The sequence below is a fragment of the Canis aureus genome, chromosome 1 (genome assembly GCF_053574225.1).
Source record: "Canis aureus isolate CA01 chromosome 1, VMU_Caureus_v.1.0, whole genome shotgun sequence".
In the NCBI taxonomy this organism is placed as follows: Eukaryota; Metazoa; Chordata; class Mammalia; order Carnivora; family Canidae; genus Canis; species Canis aureus.
This window is the reverse complement of record NC_135611.1, coordinates 37,941,245-37,962,925: the sequence shown is the minus strand read 5'-3', so window position 1 is coordinate 37,962,925 and position 21,681 is coordinate 37,941,245. Positions and strand designations below refer to the sequence as shown.

General features: G+C 35.8%; 1 protein-coding gene and 1 pseudogene across 7 annotated transcripts in view; one reads left to right on the top strand and one right to left on the bottom strand.

The window, feature by feature from the left end:
- GRM1 (glutamate metabotropic receptor 1) overlaps positions 1–21,681 on the bottom strand; it is a 395,756-nt gene that overhangs the window by 145,589 nt on the left and 228,486 nt on the right. The gene's annotated exons all lie outside the window — the stretch shown is intronic.
- Positions 13,471–13,882, top strand: LOC144294133 (fatty acid-binding protein 5 pseudogene; annotated as a pseudogene).

Sequence of the window (21,681 nt, the reverse complement as noted above, 5' to 3'; positions counted from 1 at the left end):
GTCTTAACAATAAGGTTATTTATGATACAATCCCATATTCTTCTGCAGTGGTCTTGCTTTATGTTTGAAGAATACATCCTTAAGTGATTTATTTTCACATATAAAAATATGTGGAATATTTTCTGTGGAATATTTCTTTGGAATATTTTCTCCACCACTAGGGTTATACCCTCTCTCCTCCCAGGGCAGGCTCCAAGTGTTCCACAGGCCCCTCAGCCCATCAACCAAAGGGTCCTCACTGTTTGGGTCCTATATCAAGTCCTACACTACTGACATAACCAATGAATATGGTCACCAAATGCCCTACCTAATACAAATGCCAGAGGACCAAGAAAAAGAGGGCATTAAATTTTGTTGAGAAAGTAAATTTGACACATAATATCTTCTTATGTAATGACTTAGCATTCTAATAACTCATACAATATTCTTCTTGGATTCATTGACTTCTAGGCTAACTTTATCAACTTGTGCTATAGGAAAAAACCTGCCTTTCGTCCCCAAAATATTTTGTGTTTTCATTTCATCTCAGATACTCAATGACCTCATTTTATAACTACAATCAAGTAGCTCCCTAATGCTTATTTTAGGAATAAAGTCCACATTCCTTTACAAGGTATTCATAGTGCTCCATTTATGGCTGCAAGCTTTGTTACCTTGTTTCCTTTCCACTTCCTGCCTCACAGTTCACTGCAGGGATTGGTCAATTCCTAAATAGGATCAACTCTTTAATTTTTAATCTCTGGGTCACTGTCTTTACTACTAACAAAAATTCCATAACACTTTTGCAAAAGCTGTCTAAATCTTACCCAACAATCAAGGTATAACAGAGCAGAAGGAAAGCTAAGGACAAAGGGCAAACTGACACCCAGCAATACCCCCCCACCCCAACTCTTGAGTGGGATATATGTGACAGTCTTACAGTTAAAGCTTTGCTAGAGGGAAAAACAAATTTAGCTTGACAATAGCAAGGCCTCCAGTATCCAGAGTCTTCTTTAGCATATGAAAGTCCTTTGGGGGGACGCCTGGGTGGCTCCACAGTTGAACACCTGCCCTGGCTCAGAGCGTCATCCGAGTTCTCAGGATTGAGTCCCACATCAGGCTCCCTGCCTGGAGTCCGTTTCTCCCTCTGCCTAGTCTCTGCTTTTCTCTCTGTGTGTCTTTCAGGAATAAATAAATAAAATCTTAAAAAAAAAATCCTTTTGGATACCTCCCTTTTCCTTACCTTCCCCAACTCCCAACTATATAATTAGCTATTCCTCACAATCCCAGTGCAGCATTTACTTCTGCCCACAGGTCCTGTCCCCGTGCTTTAATGAAATTACTTTTTTGCACCAAAGAGATCTTAAGAATTCTTTCTTGCCCGTCAGCTCTGAACCTCACCAACATTACAAAACTACAACAAAGGTATGTGAAACATACTCTGCAAATCTTCTATCAGTCCTCACTTGCCTCTTCTCTTTTTATCTAAACTTTTAAAATATTCTCATGCTGTTCATAATATCCTCTATAGACTACAGATATTTTTTACCTGAGGAATCTACTGGAATCGTTCAGTGATGTGTTTATTTTCTAAATACTATTTACTAATTCTACCATTCTAGGCAGTAGAAAAGATACTCTGCCTTTAAGCAACTAACAATCTGGCAGTCTACAACCTACAGGTGCAAGGACAACTTTTATGTTTATGCCCAACAAAGTAAATAATTTTGTCTTTCAAACATAAAACATCACTAACAAATGATTGCTGATTGAAAATCATATGATGAAATAAATCCTAGCTAAAGTATTAGGAGATTATCATATTAATAGACTAAGGAGAATTTGCATTTTTAAAAACAATGAGCTCAGAAGAGATCCTCAAACACCTTTCAGTGATGTTTTGGAAAGATGGGTATTCTTTGAGCATCTCAAATTGAGTTAGGGACCAATGGGGCTAGGCAGGGAAAGGCCCAGAGTCAGGCTCCCACAAATCTCTAGGCTCTCATAAGTCCCAAGGACACCAAGAGGGCCCAAGGTCAGGTTCCCATAAATCCCAAGGACACTGAGATGCAACAGAGGTAAGGCAACAAAAATCTCTGATAAGGAAGTAAATCTGCCCCCCTGGCTCCCAAATGCCAGGGAATATCTTCCTTTGACAGCTACCAAGTAATATCCGAGACTCAAAATAGTCATATGTCATTCACTCAAGAAATCTCAAGGCCATCAACTCCCTAGTCAGGTTTTCTATAAAAGGCCAGCCAGAAACACCCTCAGTGGCAACCCTGTCAGGACCCCTCTCACTTCTGAGAGCTTTCTCTGTATCTTTGCTTAATAAACTTCTATCACTTTACTCACTCTCCTTTTCCGTGAGATTCATTTCTCGGCTACATGAGACAAGAACCAAGCTCTCCGACTTCAAAATTACAGAAAATAGCTGAATGCCTACTTCATGCAACTATCATACTCATAGGGAATGTATTAATACAGATCCATATGGGAAGGCAGAGGTAATGCTACTCTATACCTGGACATAGTTTTGGAATGAAGCCAACACTGATAGAACATAAAAGTGTGGAGGACCATAAAAGTGTGGAGGACCACTGGGCAAAACTGAAAAGCAACTACCATTTTCTTCAGAGCTATGGTCATAGGCAAGAATCTAATTCAAATCATTAGTGGCAAAATCTTGTGACAGATGAAAATATAAAACTTTAATTTATCATATGCAAAGAATATGTCAATTTAGGCTTCATCAATACCATTTTGTATCTGAATTCTATGAAAATTTAGTTTCTAGCATTTTTTGGTTTATATTTGAACAGATTACTTTCCTACATTACATTGTTAGTAGTGAGTTTGACAGTTAGATAGTCAGGGCCAGGGTCCCCAACAAGAAAATATGGAGTCAGGACAGCTAAGGTAAAACAGCACTGACATCCTGTTTTGCAGCTTAGACTGGAGCATAATTGCATTCTGCTTTGCAGCCTTTGCAGAAGGATATAGGATTATTTAGAAGACAATTAAGCACAAGGTGTTTGTCCCGATCATAGGCAAGGGGCAGTCAAGACATATGCCCTCATATGTCAGCAAAATAAAGACCATCAGCATGGACATTAACCAAATAGGTAGACAGATACCTGACCAAAGTCCCGATTGGCATGACTCAGCACACCCTGATTTGCTGAAGATAGTTCCGCAAAAGAACTTATAAAAATGCCTAAATTTAGAAACTCCAAGCAACCCCCTCAGGCCTCCCTCCTGCTCCGGGAACTTCATACTATTGCTCAATAAACTTTGCTTTGCTGCCCACCACTCTTCATCTGGTCCTACCTCTTCATTCTTCGAAGTGGTGTGACCAAAACACCCAGGCACTAAAGGCAGAGAATTTCTGCAACAACATTACTCCATTTAATCTACTTTGGCAAGTATTTCTTGGGCACAAGCTTTCTCCTGGGTTTGAGTTCCCTCATCATCCTGGAAACCATCCTCTGAAACATGAGGTTGGACCCAGATTTCTTGATCTGTGAAGTGAGTGTTTATTCCATGACCCCCATTGTCTCTTTCAGTTTTAAATTCTATGCTAACTCTAAGGTTGTCATTACATGAATATGAGGCATGAACTCACTCTGAAACTATATAAGGATATGCAAATATGACTTAAAGAAATGCAACATTGTGCATTGATGTTTATATTTTTATCAGTCGGTAACTTATGGAATCTACCTTGATGTCTGCTTCAGAATAAGGGCAGAATTTATCTTATGGGTCAACTGATAGCATCATAAGGTCAACATTTACTTAACATTGCATGTACCATTTCACCTGGCCTGCTTCAGGACTCTGGGTGGTGTAAGAATAAGTTCTTTCCTTAATGTATACACACTGGTTTGTTTTTTTCCCCCTGTACTTATCAACCTTAAATAACTTTTGTAAGAAAACAAAATTAATTAGAACTCTAATGAACTTTTTGGGAAAATGGTGGCATGTTTCTTGTCTGTTATTTATTGCCCTCTCAGACATTTCAGAATACCTTTATTAATGTCCATTTGAAAACTGCTGTGGGCTATGCTGGCTACTGCAGTCTGCAAAAGACCTGTTTTCCAGATCTCAATTTCAGCTATTTGTCAAGTCACTACCTCAGAATGAGATGAATGTTACATTTATTTTGCACTACAGCCTCACTATGGGTGAAGATTTAATGCAATATGTATGGCTATAAATGTACTGTTCTTATGAAATAGACTGATATTTTTAAATGATATGCAACAGAAGAAGTCAACTATTTGTGAATTAATGCAGACATTCACTTGGAACTATATGGAAGACAAAATAATTGTCTTCCATGGTCATGTTTTGTCATGGTCAGGCTGCATTTTAATTGGTATTAGAAAACTTTCAGAGTGAATAATAATAATTTTTTCTTTAGAAAATGATAAGATTGCAGATACCAAATATAAGAGTGCATTTTTAAAAAATGAGCATTTCACATTTTGCCTTGTAAAATATATCATTATACCAATATTGTATAGTGGCTACCATCAGTGGCTCTTAAATCAGTCTAAGGTGAAATCACTACTGCTATTTCTCAGCTTGTTTAACTTCTTGGTGCCTCATAGGTTATTAAATGGTACATTTAAAGGATTCACTAAAGAACATGCCCTCAACAAGAACTAATTGTGAAGTAATTAACCCCTGTTGCTCATTTAGAAAAATAATGTAGGAAAGATACCTGTGTACATGTTCATATTAGGAAGTATGTAGTACATTTTTTGTAATGGTTCTTGAGTGAATATAATTTTGCACTATTTACCAGAGAAATCCTAGCCTTATTTTTTTTCTAGCTTTATTAATGTATAATTGACAAAAATTGTATATAAAGTATGCCATTTGAGGGCAATCCTGTCTGAGATCCCTCTCACTTTTGAGAGCTATCTGTTTCTCTGCTTGATAAATTTCTATCATTTTGCTTGCTCTCAAAAAAAAAATTAAAAAATAAAGTATGCCATTTGATATTTTGAAACATGTATACATTATGAAATAATCACTACAATTAAGCTAACTTCCTTTTTTTGTGTGGTGAGAACATTTTAAGATTTACCTAGTTAGCAATTTTCAAGTATATAATACAGCATTGTTAATTATACTCACATTGCTGTACATTAGATCTCTCAAATTTATTCATCTTTCATAACTGGAAATTTGTGCTCCTTGACCAGTACTTACTTCCCTTTCCTTTCTCTCTCTAGCCCCTACAAATCCCCATTTAAACAGAGAAAAGTTAAATTCTTCTAACACTAAATTTTATAAAAATTTATAGTTCTTTACTCGTATAGGTATTTAATAAATGTCTGCTAAATGTAATAATAATCTGGATCACGATGTTGGAAAGGGTATACATTAGGTATTCCACTGTGATGAATTCTGATTGTGCCTGATTGGTATTATCTGTTCTTTCAAGTACATTTGTTTAAAATTCTTTCGAAGATTAGTTTCTCTCCTAAGAAACTCTGCGAACATCTAACAAAACTCAGTGATCAGATTGTGATAGCTATGACTCAAATCACCTCTTGATGGCATAAAATAGAATTTTGATAGCAGTTTCTGAGAAAAATTTAAAATTTAGAACAATGGTTTTAATGAGGAACATCTGATGTCTACCTATATACCATTAACGATAGCCATCAGAGAATTATAAACAATATTCAAAAGTAGAAAGTTCATGTTGATCACTTAAATGTCATAAAATAATAATTATCTTGTATTGGGTATTCTGTTTCTGACAGTGTGCCAGGAGATCAAAAGATAGATCGTCACTTCATCACATCATTCTGACCTCACACTTCTGTTTCATAGAAAAAATGATCCACTGCTTTATACTGAGAATTTATTTTAATATAATAGTTTAACCAGCAGAAGTTTTTATTTTTGGTAGATCTAAAATTTGACTGTTATGTGATCTTGGCCTGATACTGATACTGTAGCCTGATCATGATAGAGCAGTTAAGTAAATTCAAAATCCAATGAGCGTGTAACAATCCACTGCCTTAGAGGACATGGCTCAGTGCTGGGGATACAAAGAGAATGAGAACCTGGGATCAGTGTCCCCAGGAGCTTAAAGCTGGAATGGGAAGGTAGGACAAAGACACTCATGCGCATAAGTTATACAAGACAGAACATCATGAATTATGAGAAAAGAAAAAAAGTTCTTTCTTTCAGAAAGAGAAGTCATAACCATGTGACAGAGGGAAAAGGATCTCAAAAGCTCAATTAGGAGGTAGTTTGTGAGCTAAGCCTTAATAGGATTATTTTTTTAAAGATTTTATTTATTTATTCATGAGAGAGAGAGAGAGGCAGAGACACAGGCAGAGGAAGAAGCAGGCTCCATGGAGGGAGCCCGACGTGGGACTCGATCCCGGGAGTCCAGGATCACACCCCGGGCTGCAGGCGGTGCCAAACCGCTGCGCCACCAGGGCTGCCCTTAATACGATTATTTTAATAAACTTTTAAAAATATAAATCTCTACAACAGAATTTCATTTATCCCACTACTGAATAAGTATTTATTGGGCATCTTCTGTTATCAAGTATGTGGTTGTCAGTGAGAATACAGATATGAATAAGTATTTATCAGAAAATGCAGGAAAGATAAAAAAGTAAACAGATAATAATAACAAAGTAGTCAGTGGAAATGAAGAAGTATTTTCATTACCTGGGAAAAGGAAGAACTAGATATTAATAAAGGCTTTTTGGGGAAGAAGTGATGAATGAGCCAACTTCTCTATAAGACAAGTAGACATTATAGAACTCAGGTGAAGTTCTAGGAGATGGTAATGGGTTTAGCATTTTTATGTGTTCAATCATCCAAAACTGTTTGTAAATTATTTACATCTTACCAAATAAAAAACTTTTGAGCTAAGAGAAGACATGAAAAATCCTCAGAAGTGTCATTAGTTTCATATGGCTGGAAAGCAAACTGGTTAGCAGAAGTGGTCAAAGAAGGTGGTGAATTTTAAGGATGGGTCAGATATGAGCGAGATTATATTCTAATGAGATCCCCCCAGGGGCAGCCCGGGTGGTTCAGCGATTTAGTGCTACCATCATCCAGGGTGTGATCCTGGAGACCGGGGATCAAGTCCCACATCGGGCTCCCTCCGTGGAGTCTGCTTCTCCCTCTGCCTGTGTCTCTGCCTCTCTCTCTCTCCCTCCCTCCCTCCCTCTCTCTCTCTCATGAATAAATAAATCTTTTTTAAAAAGATCCCCCCAGAAGCAGAAGGAGAATGAATTTTTGGAGGAGCATAAGGAAAACAAGTTACAAAGAAAGAAGAGTACATATGAGAACTGATACAGTTCTTTACTAGGTCAGTGGGATAGGGTTGGAAATATGTGAATGACTGCAGAGGCGTGAAAGAAGGAGTTCCAGTGGAACCTGGTAATTAGGTATTGATAGCAATGCAAAGAGTCAAGAGGTGGCTAGTTTGTTCTGATAGGCTTATCAGTGCCATTTCCTGAGATTAAAAAAAAAAAAAAAGAGGAAGAAGATGGGTATCTGAGAGGAATAATAAATTTACAACCTTGTGAACTGCAAAATGTCTTGTCTATTGGAAAAATAAAGCACCAAAATAAAAGTAATTTTCAGATTTATAGGTTTATTCTATTACTCAACTGGTTACCTAATCTATGGCTTCAAATAAAGTATGAAAAGCAGACCTGATGTAAACCTGATCACAGCTTGTGTAGTCAAGTAGTCAATCTCATAAGGACATTAGTGAAGGTATAAAGCCAGAAATGAAGATCCTAATGAAGTAGTCCTCATCATATAGGTAAGGTATTACTGGAATATATGAGTATGAATAAAATCCCCAGGAGATTGGGTTCAACAAAAAAAAGGACATAAAATATTTGAAAAGAGTCAAGGAAGGAGATTTTGAGTGACAAGAGGGAAGAGGAGAACCAGGGAAAAACTGGTGCTAATGTGCTCAAGAAAAAGTTTAAAGGACAAGTGGCCAATGAATCAAATGCTAGGGAGAGATCAAATGCGATGAGCACTGAAAATGTTTCCTTAGATTTAGCTACAAAGAGGCCACTAGTATTATGCATATCTTTGAAAATTCAAAAATACTACTACAAATTTGTGGGTCCATACACATGTAGTAAAAGTATAAAAGAGTAAAAGCATTGTCAGGAAATCCCGTACCAACTTAGATAGTGGCTAATTCAAGAGCAGAACTACAGCATTGCTCATGTCCATGCAACCATTTGCACTGTATTTTACAACAGTGCCCTTGGAGTTGAGCTACATAATGATCCAGCTCTGGGGAAATAGCAATTGAACTAGCAATTAGTAAGGGAAGTAGGCTTCATATGTCTCTGTAGCTTTAAAACAACTGAAACAACATGACAATATATTAACATTTGTTTAAAATGACTAGTGGTTTCATGGGTATTTGTTATATTATTCTCGTATTATCTATGTGTTAGAAACATTTAAATAATTTTTTAAAAGGCATTCTTAACACTTGCCTGGTTTCTCCCAACTTTGCCTCATGTGTCTTTTCCCTTTGCTGATTTGCTCTGTATCCTTTCATTTTAAAAAATTGTATCCATGAGGGCCACTACATACTGAGTCCTCTGAGTATTCCTAGCAAATCACTGAGCCTGGGAGTGGTCTCCAGAACCTCCTGACACAGCTAGGTTCAATGCATCTTCAATTGAAAAAGTCTCTGAGGGAATCTGAAGAAATGCAGCCTGGGGTAACAAGTCTACTGGCAGCCAACAAAGAAAAGCAGATTCCTAGTTCATGGTTCCGACTCCTCAAGTTCCATCTATAACATGCTGCCATTGACTGGCAGAACGGAAAGCCCAGTGAATCTTGATAAATTTGACTCTAGTGTGCCTCAACTTAGTGATTTCCAGACCATAAAACAGCTCAGTGATTCCAGACCATAAAACAAGGATACCTACTAAAAGACAATTAACACATTTTTGAGAAGGTGGTATAGGGCCTTTTAGTAGACATGGAATAGTTTATCAGATGAAAAAACTGATCTGCACATTTAATTTCTATATTATCTTCTCTTCTTGTTATAGATTGGATTCAGATGTGTGTAAGAACAAATCCCAAATCATTAGCTAATTTTTTATAGTTATGGCATCTTGGAAAGTGACTTAACCTAAGTTTCAGCTTGCTCATCTGTGAAATGATTTGCCATGAGAATTAAATAGAAGGTACAAAATGACTGGCACAGAATTTGGCATATAATAAGCATTTAACAATATTGTTCATACATGATTTTGCATATATCCCTGTGTACTGCCTGCATTTTGAGTTAAGAAGCCAGAACAAGTGGTTAAAATTTCAAGTCACTAATCAAGACCAAAGATGTTTCTGAGAACTCAAGATTAGGAAAACATGAACAGGAGAATTAAGTATTGAGGAACTTTGGAAACTACTATATGAGCCATCTGATCAACCATGTTAAGCATGAAAAATACACACACACAAACACACACACACAGACATTCTACTCCATGACACAAAGTGATTTGTGCAGCCATTATTGACTAAATTTAATGCCCTGTGGAAACTATAAATCAAAATAAAACATTACATGCAAACTTTCAAATTTGCTCACTTCATGATGGATTTTCATGCTTATTATTATTATTATCATGCTTATGATACTTTTGAGATTAACTCTTTAATATGTATTTTTTTAAAATCACACTGAGGTCTTAATTTCATTGACAAGTTAAATTCTTTTGTATTAAAAATCCTATTTAAAAACTATTGTCTAACCAGTATACTGTGTGGTAAGAATCTTACTCTTATTTTTTGTGGTTTGGCTGCATCTTCTACAGAAATTAAATATATGATAGAAATGTTGTTAAAATTCTATTACTTGAGTGATACAGTATATAATGATCACATTCCAAAATTAAACTGGATTATCTAATGACTCACTTGAGAGTACTGAATATGCCTATCTAATTTGCCCTGTTAGACAGTAAGCAAAATTTCCAAATCATATACCCTTAATATGAATGCATTTCTTTTTTTTTCTTCTTTTAATAATAGCCATCTCTAAATATCAGGGAGTACAGCAAATGCTTAGTTGTAGCATTGTACTTTTCAAAACAATGATATTTATTTAGCAAAAATTAAATTCCTTGATTTACTGGAATTAAATTACTACTTAGGAACAGGAACGGTATTAATATACAGTTTTCATTAAGATGCTAATTTATTTAACATTACTTAACTCTCTAGTGAGTACACATTCTATTAAAAAAAACAGAATTCTGAAGTAATGTAATTGCTGAATATTCCCTACAGTATAAGAATTGCACGCATTCTTTCAAATTGATTTGTAATGGCATTATAGCAAAGGCTAAGAACTCATGCATTAGCCTACTTTTTTTTTCTCATGAGAAAATTAAAGATACAAGTATAAATGAAAGACTTGATATTTCTGTAATTGTGTACTTGTTTTTTGTGAAAATAGATTAAACTAGCCTAGTCATTTTGTTATTTTGTCCCTAAAACAACATAGAGATTTTAGTCATTGAGATAAAAAGAAATTAAGATGCAAAAGGTTCTGGTGCCAGCATGCAGATAGACATAGAAAAAAAACTGTTAAAGCAATAAATAAATTTATGCTTGTGTGCAAGGTAAGGTAAGAATCTAATTTGGAGTCTTTCTAACTTGCTATTCATCAGCACACTGTTTACTAAACAATCCTTGCCCACTATTCTGTGACTTTTTTTATCATGTATGTATAATGTTATATATAAAGCTATAGAGGTGATTAGGAGATATTATAATCCCACTACCTAGACAATAGTATTACATTCGGTTAATTCTTTCCAATCTTATTTCACATATATGTTTTTTCTCACAAAACTCAAAACATGCTAATAATTTCATATTCAGTGATTTATGATTATAATTATATTTATGATTATATTATATTTATGATTATAATTTATGATTATATAATAAAAATGTTTCCCATATCAGGAAAAGTTATTTTTAAATATTTTTATGTCTATAACAGAAACAATCCTTACTTCTCCAGTAGCTAGACATTTTGGCTGTTTCTGACATTTTTTTTCTATTGCAAATAATACCAAAGTAAACATCCTTTTTCTTACATTTTGGTCAGTATCCTTGAATATTTTCTTTTTTTTTTTTTAAGATTTTTATTTATTCATTCATGATAGACATAGAGAGAGAGAGAGAGAGGCAGGCAGAGACACAGGCAGAGGGAGAAGCGGGCTCCATGCAGGGAGCCTGATGTGGGACTTGATCCCGGGACTCCAGGATTGCGCTCAGGGCCAAAGGCAGGCGCTAAACTGCGGAGCCACCCAGGGATCCCCTCCTTGAATATTTTCTAAGAATAAAGTTAGGGAGGGGAAGTAGTGAATCAAAAATAAAAAAACTTTTAAATATTCTTCATACATATTACTAGTATGCTTTCCAGACTATTAGAGCCATTCACACATTCAGCAGTCTCTCAGAATGTTTATCTATTCAAAGTTGCCAGCATGGAGAAATATCATGTGATTATTTGTTTAAATCTTTTGTAATTTGATAGGTAAAACAATGCATCAGATAGTTTCTGTAATATCCTTTGTTATTAGTTAAATTATATACATATACATACATATAGACATACACATACATACTTTCAGAGAATAACATCAGCAACATGGCTTAAAAAATGTACCAGGTTTGTGTCACCTCTCCCACCCCACAACAAAATTTGGCATCCATTTTATGGAAAAATGTGTCTGTGGAATCCAGCGTTCTATGCCAAGGGACCCAGGAAGAACCTTGCCTAGTTATGCATCAGGTGATAGGCTGATAGACCACAGCCCTGACTGTGGAACCTGCAAAGGCCCATGAACCAGCTGCAGCTTCTCTCAGCTGTGGTCCAGAAGTCCCCAGAAAAAAACAAACAAACAAAAAACTCTCTTAGACAATCACCACAGATAAGAGAGCCATTGTGGAAGTCCAGTTTTCTAGTAAAGTTCCAACACGTTGATCACATACATATATACACGGGAAAAAAAGCAGGGGGTGGGCGGCAGGTTTGTACGCTCGGAAGAGGATAAGAGGAACAGTTGCTTTATCTGCATGAGTTCTCTTCCAAGGTGGCACAGCACAGGACCAAGAGCAATCTTCTCAGCACATGATTTTTCCCACAGGGGGAAAGTAAAAGCATGTGACTGAGTACCCAGCTTCCCCAGCTATGCAGGATGCTGTTGTCAAAGAGCCATTTCTCTCTCAGTCTTGGCAATGTATTTTGGATATGATACCAAAAGTACATTCAACAAAAGCAAAAATCAATAAGTGGAACAATGTTAAACTAAAAAGGCTTCTGCACAGCAAAAGAAATAATCACCAAATGAAAAGGCAACATTTGAGATAGGAAAACAATATTTGGAAATCATATCAAATCAATGTAAATTGGTACAGCCACTCTGTAAAACAGAATGAAGTTTCCACAGAAAAATTAAAGGTAGAACTACCATATGATTAAGCAATCCTAGTTCTATGTATATATCCAAAGGAAATGAAATCAGTATTGCAAAGAGATATCTGTGCTCTCATGTTCATTGCAGCATTATTCACAACAGCCAAATGTAGAAATAACCTAAATATCCACCCGTGAATATTACAGAAGATATGATGTATATATACAATGGAATATTATTCAGCCATAGTAAAGGAAATATATTTGTAAAAGCATCGATGGACCTTGAGGGCATTATGCTAATTAAAATAAGCCAGACAGAGAAAGACAAATACTGTATGATCTCACTTATATGTGGAATCTAAAAAAAAAGCAAAACTCATAGAAACAGAAACTAGAATAGTATTTCCCAGGGACTTGGATGTGGGGAAATGGGGAGATGTGGGTTAAAGGGTACAAACTTTCAATTATAAGATGAACATGTTTTGGGACTCTAGTGTACAGCTTAGTGATTATACTTAACTATACTGTACTGTATACTTGAAAGAAAGAAATGGTAAATATGTGAGATATTAGAGGTATTAACTAACCATACTGTTGTAATCATTTCACAATATATTAGTATATCAAATCAACATGCTGTACACCTTAAACCTATACAATGATATATATATATATATATATATATATCATTGTGTGTGTGTATATATATATATACACACCTAGTTATATCTCACTAAATCTGGAAAAAGAGTAAATAAATTTTTTCCTATACATTCACTCAAAAAATATCTGTTAGAGAAATTAATTTCTATTTGGTAATTATCTGTTTATGTCATTTGCCCATATCTTTTCATATCTGTCTCATATTTGTTACAACATTACAGTGTGTGTATACACCATACACGTTTTTGTATATATTTATGTATTCACACAGAGTCTTTTATATACGTTGAGAATATATTACCAGTTTGTTTTTCTTTAAATTTGATCCACCCTGCTCACAACACCCCCCTATGGTGACCACCATTGAGCAGCTGGCAGGAAGAGAGTACGTAGTGGAGAACAAAGGCTTTGACGAATACACGAAGGAAGTAGGAATGGAAATAGCCCTGTGAAAAGTGGGTGCAATGGCCAAATCAGATTGTATAATCTGTTCTGATGGCAAAAATCTCACCATAAAAAACTGAGAACACTTGGAAAACAATACAGTTTTCATGTAATCTAGGAGAGAAATTTAAAGAAACTACAGCAGATGGCAGAAAAACTCAGACTATCTGCAACTTCACAAACAGCACGTTGGTTCAAGATCAGGAAAAGGATGGGAAGGAAAACACAGTAACAAGATAATTGGAAGATGGGAAATAAGTGGTGGAATGCATCATGAACAATGACACCTATACTTGGGTCTTTGAAAAAGTAGCGTAAAAATTCCATCATCATTTTGGACAGGAATTAGCTATGAGGATGAACAAGCTCATTTCAGTGAGCAAATCTCCATATTGATTTTTTTATTACTGTGTTCAATTACCTTTCATACAAACACTTTACATGCAACTATTTCAAAGTATTGATTTAATTATAATCCTTTTGGTTAGTAAATAAATTTGTTTAAAAATATTAAAAAATAAAATTTGGTCTATCATGATTTTTGTAGGCAAAAGAAGTTTAAAGAGCCAATTTTATTTATTTATTTTTAAAGATTTTATTTATTTATTCATGAGAGACACAGAGAGAGAGGCAGAGACACAGGCAGAGGGAGAAGCAGGCTCCATGCGGGAGCCCAGCCCCGGGACTCAATCCCAGTCTTCAGGATCAGGCCTTGAGACCAAGGCAGCACTAAACCGCTGAGCCACCCAGGCTGCCCCGAAGAGCCAATTTTATAAATACTTTCCTTTTTGATTCATTCCATTACCTTGAAATATTTATCTATATTATCTTTCAGCATACTGTTAATATAATATATATATAATGAAAGTTATAAATAGATACAGAGATCTGTCTAAAATGTATTTGGTTTATGCTGTGAGATAAAAATCTAATGACTAAAATCTAATGAAATGGAGAATATATCTGTATAACTTTTCAGCAGATTCTTAAGATTTTAAATGAAAATGTTTGTCTATTGCCTTCACCTGAGGGCAACATCTTGGCTGGTCACAGATTTTCTTCAAAATTCTATGAACATTTTTCAATTTTCTTCTATCATAAAAACCTGAAGCTAGCCCAAGTTTATACCTTTGTGGCCAGTCTTTTTTTATTTGTTTTCTTTTTTGTTCTTTGCTTACTTATTCATAAGAATATTTTATAATTTTGAAGTTTATAAATATTGAAAGGATGTGTCTAGATGCCTTTTTTTAAAAATTAATTTTATCTGAAGTATGGCATGCCCTTTCAATGAGTCTTTTCTTTGTAACTGAAGACCTTTTACAATTATACTGTAAATAATTACTTCTGTTCTAATGGCCTTGGCCTCTCTCATGAGAATGCATGTAGCGTTTAGTTTGCATATCTTTCCTATTTTTTCCCATACCGATAGTATGCTTTCTCATTACTTTTATTTATTTGCTTTTCTCTCTCTATTTTTGGAGACCATCTTAAGCCTTTTCCTCAAAATGAGATTAAATGAAATCACATATCCCAACAGTTTTCATTACTGGCTTTTTATTCAAATCACTTCTGAAATTTAATAGTAATAATAATAATAACAAAGATGGCTAGGCTTAGGGCTAGGACATTGCACAATTCATAAGACATTCTATTCTCTGTTGGTAGTGATTGTTACAGTTGTTCAGTGATGTGGAACTGCCTAAGTCCCACTCTAGACCAATTAAATCAGAATCTGGGTGTGGGATAAAGCATTGATATTTAAAATATTTTCTTGGGATCCCTGGGTGGCGCAGCGTTTTAGCGCCTGCCTTTGGCCCAGGGCGTGATCCTGGAGACCCAGGATCGAATCCCATGTCGGGCTCCCGGTGCATGGAGCCTGCTTCTCCCTCTGCCTGTGTCTCTGCCTCTCTCTCTCTCTCTCTGTGTGACTATCATAAATAAATAAAAATTAAAAAAAAAATTTTAAAAAAAATAAAATAAAATATTTTCTTCAGTTGATCCTAATGTTCAGTCATGATCAGGAAGATGGAGAGCCAGTGGCACAGGCATAAGGCTTAGCACATGTTCTGAAACATACAGTGCTCAGTACAGATTAAATATCCACAGCTTCAGCATCTGCATCTGCATCATCATTTAGTTATCCATAGTGTCAATTTAATTCTTTAGCACAGATTTTAATCTACTTTTGCTATTCCATTTTTTTTTAACCCTCCTTACTGTATCTCTGCCTCATGTTCTATTCTTTTGGCTGTCTATCCTTGTTTCATGAAGACCATGTCTTGTTTATCCTATTGAGGATGTCAAGAAATTTTCTAAACTTATTTTCTAATTAGATGCTATTTTCAAAAATAAGAGCTCTATCCAGGCACAGTTTTGCTAATGAACAAGATGTATGGCTTGGTCCCACGGATTGCTAAGAATGTCTTATCAAACATCCAGGTAGAATGTGAACCAGCATGCACAGATTCTCAAACATGGTTCTGTTGAGTTAGGGAAAGCTTTTATCTTATCGACTTTCTCTGGTTCTCTGATTGTTTGAAGAGATAGAGTACACTCCACTACATATACTGAAGACAGAAGTATTCCAAACTCCATCCATTTTCCTTAATTTATCATTCAACAAATATTTACAGAGTCATACTCAATGCTAGGTAATGTCCTAGATACTAGAGAATACACGGGTGAATAAGCTAGACTATGTCCCTCCTTTCACAGAGCTTAGTACTGGAAGCAGACAATAATCATCTACATGAATAAGATAATTTCAAATAGTATATTTTCTTAATGTACTATTGCACATTAAGAAAATAACATAGGACAGTATAAAAAGGGTCTGGAAGGGAACAACATTTACTTGCTGGAAATATACTTATTGGATGCCATGTGTCACTATCAACATATCTGCTCTGATATTTCCTAAGACATGGTAAATTGTCACATGGATATGGAGGAGAAGTTCTATGACTACTTCAAAAGACATTTACCAGAAGATACCTGTCCAATGTTCTAGTTGGTCTTGGGCCAGGACCTCTTTGCCAGGAAGCAGAGAATGCAAATAAAATGTCTCCCCACTTTCCTTTAGAGTACTGGAGCTTAGTCTATTGTGAGAAAGTATCTATTAGTTACCAACTAGTTCTCATCTCAGTCTAAAATGTTAAATTTACCCAAGACCAACAATAGTTTTACAGCCAAATTTAGTTGGAAAATTATTACGTTCTTTTTTTCTCCATGTTAAAGGTCATTTTGTGGGAAACTGAGAATAGTGACATCTATCCAAACTGGAACAGCATGCTTAAATAGTTCTCTTTCTCTTTATGCTCTATAAAACAACTCTTTGCCTATGTTGCAAGGCCTTCAGGCTCTTCAGCTCACCTTCCTTTCCTACTCATTTTTAATGTCACTGTGTCTCTAGTTTTTGTCCTCACTGCATTGTCCCTATTCCTGCCCATGCCCTCCAGATATATGTCTTAATCCAACTGTCCCTTGGCCTTTTATTCTAGCTTCATGTTTGGATATGGTCCTTTATTTCTTCCATGATCCCACAATGTGTCACCTGCCAATAAATCCTTCCTGATTCCTTCACTTAAGCCAGATTTCCAGTGCAGCTGACTTAGTCAGGTACTGGGATTCCACTAGTTCTATAGAAGAATTCAGATGAAGATGACTAGCCAGGTTAAGCCAGAGATCCCATTTAAATATTTCAATTAATGGCTTTCACTCAGTGGCTCTACCCTGGCTGTTGCCAAGTAGAATGTTTAGATTTTGAAGATACAACAGTGAACAAGGCATACAGGTCCCTGCTAAAATGGAAGTAACAGTAAATGGAGTAACAGACAACTATTTCTATGTTAACTAACAATTTTAAAACAGTGTGATAAGCATGGCGATTGGGGAAATGCAGTTATCTAAGATTATATACCCATCCTACATTTGAGTTATATGGAAAGAAATTATCTAAACTAGGTTCTGATGGATAAGTTAAATAGGAGTGAGCAAAGAAAATATATGGGAGGGCAAGAGTCTTCTAGAAGCACTAACTTTTAATCATGAGCATGCCCAGGTATTGAGATCAGCACAGCTTTGCTGGGTAGACAGTTGGTAAGAGCTTGGATAGAAAAATGTTGATCAGTTCTCAGGGTACAGCCTGGGCAAGAAGCCTTCATTATTCTAGATGTGATGAATTATTGTTAATTTGTTCATTCAGCAACTATATCTACTTTCAATACAGAGCATGATTTTGGGCCACAATACCAAACATGGGAAGTATGACATCTTCTCTCATCTATTTTACTCCTGCCTTGCATGTAGTGAGGTCTACTTGTAGGGTATTTGGCTCCAGTGACCCCTCTGAAGTCAATCCGGTGGAACAAACCCACAGGTAGATAAATCAAGAATAAAATAGGGGCAGCCCTCATGGCGCAGCGGTTTAGCGCCGCCTGCAGTCCAGGGTGTGATCCTGGGGACCCGGAATCAAGTCCCATGTCGGGCTTCCTGCATGGAGCATGCTTCTCTCTCTGCCTCTATAAATAAATAAATAAATAAATAAATAAATAAATAAATAAATAAATAAATAAAATAGGAGAAAATGATAGTTGACATTTACTACTTGCAAAAACTCCCTAAGCACTTTATTGACGTTGTCTCATCTAATATTCAACAGACCCTAAGATATAGGTGCTCTTATTATTTCCATATTACAGGTTGAAAAAGATAAAGTAAATTGGGTAAGATGGCACAGCTCATTGGGGCAGGCCCCAGCGAAGGCCATATGGTTCCACAGTCCTCTCCCCAGCTGCTATCCCAAGAGATGTCAAGAGAGGGCTCTGGAAAATGCTTACTCCTCAGGGTATAGCTTGAGGAAAAGGAACTGGGAAGCAGTCAAGGAACCAGAATAGGGCTTTGCAAGGGAAACCAACTGAAAAAAACACCTCCTGGAGAACCTTGTCATGAAGACTCAGAACAGTTTCAGTAGACTGGTGGGATGAAAGCTGGATTGGAGACACAGCAAAGAATAAAATGAGGAAGTAGAAGCAATAAGAAAACATTTCAAGAAATGCAGCATTTGAAAGAAAGGAGAGTTATAGCTTATGAGAATTGGAAAGTTGAGGAAAGATGTTTTGGGTAGTTTGTCGGGGTATCTGAGAAGCTTTATAAAAAGAGAAAACAGACGCCTGGGTGGCTTAGCAGTTGAGAGTCTGCCTTTGGCTCAGGGCATGATCCCGGAGTCACCAGATTGAGTCCCACATCTGGCTTCCTGCATGGAGCCTGCTTCTCCCTCTGCCTGTGTCTCTGCCTCTCTTTCTGTGTGTCTCTCATGAATAAATAAATAAAATATTTTTTAAAAAAGAGGAAACACTTCTGGTGGAAAAGGACAATTTGAAAATGCAAATGAGAGAGAACAAACATAGGGTTTAGGTTCCAGAAGAGGCAAGAGGAAATGAGATTGAGAAATAACATACCTTAAAATCAAATCATTAAAGGCTTCTTCTGGTGGAGAGACACAGAGTTCTTTGAAGACAGAGAAATAGAGGAGTTTCAACTAGGTACATCTCAAATATAAATCAGAGAAATCACTCAAGGTTTGACAAGTATAGATTGAGTGCTGAAGGCTTGAATCTAGAGGGAATTGCCAAGTTCTCCTTGGAAATGGGATAGGAAATCAATAAACAATAAATAAAAGATTGCTGAGAAGACAACCAGCTGAGGCATGCTAGTGTGGATGCAGAGTGGAAGCTTTTTTGATATGGTTTAAATCATCTAAATAATATATAGTAACCAAAAAGCAATTCATAACACTTTAAACCTATGATTTTCTTGTTTGAAACATATAAACAGATTCAAGTCCTTTTGACCAAACCTATGCCTTGGTGGCTGACTGCCCACACACACACACACACACGCACACGAATTAAATAAACAGTCCCTTATTTTACTAATTCAAGCCACTGAACCCCAACACAACAAACCCAAAATTTTAGATCAAAATATATTTTATATACCAAAATATATATATATTTTTATATACCAGAAAAGGTCAAATAGCTCTTTCAATGCAGGGAAAACTGAGAAAAGGTGTGCTTAATCTTTCAAGTCTTATACCAGAGAGCAGCAACAAATGCTGTATGTGTGGAACAGAAAATTTTCTATGCTATTTTAAAAAGGAAATCCTAGTTTTACTGAGACTTAAATCACACCTTATTCTCTTCATTTTACTACTTCTTCAATACTGTTTTTCTTCATATTCTGTTTCTCTTAATCTCCTAATTTTTTAATACAACTCCATTGTTAGGAAAATGTGATTAACACTACATCCTTAAGTAAATAAAATTAAAGAAATTTTAGGTGTCTTGGTTATTCAGTTACTGTCTGCAGTTTTATTTGATGGGAAAGTGGGAGGCAGAATGAAGGGGGAAAGGTGGTACGAGAGAACTTGATGTTTACAAATTGCCTACAATTTGCTGATATTATAGAGAGTATAATAAAATGCTTTCAGCTGTGTATGTGATTCATAAGTCATGAAATCAACATGGCATCCCATGAACCAGGCTTTTAAAAAGTGTAATAGAATAAAATAAAGTGAACAGAGTACAATGCATATACTAAGAAAAAGTTTAGAGAGACTTTTGTCTCAGTTATATACAAATACACATATACATATCCACCTGTGAACCCCAGATCATGATATAAAATGTATTTTTTCCTGTGAATTATGGTCAAAAAGCTCCAAAATCACCAGTTTAATGTTTTGGGCTAGCAAGAATTCATTCTATTTTTCCCAGCATCCAGTTTCCTTTTGAGGCCTTGAGATAGAAATTCCTAGATCCACTTCCTGGTATGGAAGCTGGAGAAGTCAAATCAGCCAACATGAAACTCCTTCCTGAGACTTAATCTTGAGCAGGAGACACAAGGATGAAAATTGTAAATAGTTGCCACATACCCTTTCTAGTGATGGCTTCTAGACCACCCTGTTTAGGTTAGGAGACCATTTCTCTGATTCCTGCTGCCTTAGTTTTTGCCCATTGCTGCCCATTCTCTAGCTTCTTGTCAATATTTTAAGTCCTGACTTCTTTCTGATAAATTATTTTTGCTCATTACCTTGAGTCAATTTTTGTCATTCTAATTGAAGGACCCTACATTTATGTGTTGGTTCATTTAAATCTCAAAACTATCCCGTGATGTAGGTATTATTTTATTTAAATAATGAGACAAGTCAGACTCATGGTGATCTGGTAATTTTGCCAAAGGTCATTTGCAGGTATGATATTCAGACTAGGTCACTGTGGCTTAAAGTTTATCCTCTTTCTATTAAATAATGCACACTGAGCTGGCACTAGCAGACAGTGATATATTTCATATGCAGAATAATTTTATACAGAAGATTTTTCAGAGAATAGTTATTTGAGTGAATCAAAATCAATAGTTTTCCATTAACTTCAAGATAAAGTTCAGCAGTCTCGAGATCTCACAGAAAGTTTTAAGATTATACATGTTGAGAGAAAATATAGCTTAGACTGGTTTGCTGATATTTCCATTGATTTTAAGAAAGAAAGGTCTATTATCCTATGAGTTGCATCCCATTAGCAATAAACCAGAGTTCTGGAACTCTCAAGATCTATCAAATGAAGGTGAACAGCTCAGAAATTATCCTAAGAAATGCATCAGTGTCAACAAATAAGAGACTGGATAATTCAGCTGAACAATACTATTTTTCATCAACAATTATAAATTCAGCTCATCCATTCCTCTAAATCTCCTCCTCAAAAGCACACACACACACACACACACACACACACTCTCAATCATTTATTCCTGTAAATTCTTTCTGTTACCACCCCTCCACACATACCCTGTAGTACAGTCTCTCATCTTCTTCAGTTTGCATTACTGCTAAGGCTTTTAACTTGTATTCCTAAGCCAAAATTCACTTTCCTCAAATCCATGTTTTTCATTGCTGCCAGAGCAGAACATGATTCTCTATCATTCATGCTTGAAACTCCTCGTGGACTTTCCATTATTTAAAGAATAAATTATAATTTCCTTATTTTAATACATATTAATATTCATCAATATTTTAAAGCTTAGAGTTTTCCAAACACATTTTATGTGGTTTTATATCT